The sequence below is a fragment of the Rutidosis leptorrhynchoides genome, chromosome 5, assembly GCF_046630445.1.
Source record: "Rutidosis leptorrhynchoides isolate AG116_Rl617_1_P2 chromosome 5, CSIRO_AGI_Rlap_v1, whole genome shotgun sequence".
NCBI classification, from domain to species: Eukaryota; Viridiplantae; Streptophyta; class Magnoliopsida; order Asterales; family Asteraceae; genus Rutidosis; species Rutidosis leptorrhynchoides.
In genome coordinates this window covers 441686951-441689705 of record NC_092337.1, presented here as the reverse complement: position 1 = coordinate 441689705, position 2755 = coordinate 441686951, and positions in this window count along the sequence as shown.

Below are 2755 nucleotides of genomic sequence, written 5' to 3'. Positions count from 1 at the left end.
TCGGGGTAGTGCACTTTCTCCGGGACAGAGTGCTTGTCCCGGGAGAATATCTTCTTGTCAGGTTGGAATGCCATGATGGTACTGACGATAGGTTGATTCCAGTTAAGGCATCACGGTGCTCTCAGTCTAGCCGGGTGGGTCTTCGCCGAACACTTGTTCTAAGTGTTTCTTCACGGTTGTGATTATGATGACTGGTTTCGCAACGCTTGATTATGATTGTCATGACCGGCTGTATGGTGCCGGTTGTGTGTATGTCATCCGGGTTCTTAGTCTTGCCATTTGTCCGTCATGGTAGAATATCCAGGAAGATGTCAAACGGATGTCGAAAAGGGAGTCGACAACCCGGGATGCGTAGTACCGGGTAAGATTTTTGCCGAGATGCTTGCCTATTTTGAGACGGATCATTATGCGTATCATTAGTAGTAGTATCATGTATAGATGTCAGACAAATATCTATATGTTTGAAATCATCCAATTTGCATGTATAAAGACCTTTCTTCCTAATTCCATTTATGACACTTTTACCATCTTTTATTATGTGTGAGGAATTTTAGTAAATGTCATGTTATATCCTTTATCACATATTCTTTCTATACTTAGCAAGTTAAAACTTAGATTTTTAATGTGTAATACATTATCAAGTATAATCTTTTGATTAGTAATGTTATCTTTACCGACGATTTTTCCTTTCACATTGCCACCAAAGATTACATCACCTCCATTGTGCTCCATATACTTTGTGAAGAACTCTTTGTAGCTCGTCATGTGTGTTATACATCCATTATCAATTATCCACTCTTCATTTTGTACAACACCATTGAGACAAACCTCATTATCGGTTTGTCCGACTTGCGATGCCTTGTCGTCATCACTCGGAATGTCAATGGCCATGAGACACGTTTCCTTTCCTTCTTTTTGTGTGTCGTTTTCTTCATCATCCCATGCGCCTCCAAAAAAAGCCTTTTCATTCTTTCTCTTAGGACATTCACTTATCAAGTAGTTTGGGTCACCGCACCCGAAGCATTTTCGTACAAACTTTTTCTTGGAATCCAATGGCATTTTCTTTTGTTCCATTAGAGGGCGAACATGGTTTCCCGGCCTTCGATAAAATTTCTTAAATGAGCGAACAATAAATGCAAGTTGTTCATCATCATTTAGAATATCATCATCTTCATCATCGATGTCATATTCATCATGAATCTTGGCCTTTAGAGCGATTAACTTGTTCTTTTCTCTCTTGGCCTTTTCTACCTCATCATCTTTATCTAGTATAACCTCATGTACTTTGAGATTTTCAATGAGTCCATCTAGAGTTAACTTCTCCGTATTCTGTGATTCGTCAATTGTCGTCACCTTTGGTAGAGCCCTTAAGAATTTTCGAACATATTGCTTATCCGTGTAGATTGTACCTAGAGCTTTCAAACTTGAACAAATATTATTAAATCTAGTGTAGGCACTATCTATCTTTTCATAATCTTCAATGGAAAATTGTTCATATTTAGTTATAAGCAATTCTACTTTATTTTCTATGACTTGTGGGTTTCCATGATGGGTAACCATGATACTATCCCAAATTTCCTTAGCACTACCCATCATAAAAACTCTCTCATATTCTTTCCTAGGCAAAGCATTAAAAATGATCATTTTAGCTTCGTAGTTTTTGCCTAATTCTACTTTGTGTTCCTTAGTCCATTCTTCCTCGGGTATATATATTTTAGTTTTATTATCATCAGCAAACTTAAATGGAACATAATCACCTTTAGTAATAATGTTTCAATAGTGTATATCTTTGGAGCGGACATACATTTCAAATCGATGCTTCCAATAGCAAAATCCTTCACTTTCAAGAAGTGGAGGCCTTTGCATGGAGCATCCTTCACTATAGTTTAAGTTCTCAAATTTTTGTTCCATGATCTTAAACTCTAAGATTTGAAAAAATTAGTCTTAATTTCAAATTAGTAATTTTTAACAAAACGCTTAGAGCAACCTGTGACGACCCGGAAATTTCTGACCAAATTTAAACTTAATCTTTATAGGATTTCAATACGATAAGCAAAGTTTGTAATGTTGAGGCTCAAAACTTTTGAACTGTTTACATAGTTTCATTTAACCATTCGACCATTCCCGATGATTCACGAACAACTGGTTGTAAATAAATATGTATATATGTAAGAATTTAATACCCAATGTAAGCTACTATATATATAATTATTAAATGCTACATAATTAATAAATTGTATATATAAAGTGTAAATACAAGTTAAGAATATAGTCGTTATTATAACCATGTTATTTCTTTCATTATAATACTAACACTAATATCAAAATCAATATCAGTTTTATGTATATATTATAATTGTAATCTAAATATGATCAGTTATTATAATTGTTATCATTATGTATTTGTATTATAATTATTGTTAGTATTAATATTATTTTATCATTATTTATTATTTATTATTATAAATCTTTACCAATAATATTACTGATAATATTATTATTGGTATTATTGATTATTAATAATAATAGTATTAATATAATTATACAAGTTAGTTATCAAATTTAAGAATGTGATATATATATACATATATGTATGAACAAAATATAAATACAAATATATAAAAACATATACACATATAAAAAAATACAGGTTTATATATATAGAAAAATATATATAATTACGGTTATAACTATTTTAAAATAAATATATACGTATGCAAGATCATAGGATCCTAAAAGCTGTTCTAAATCACTG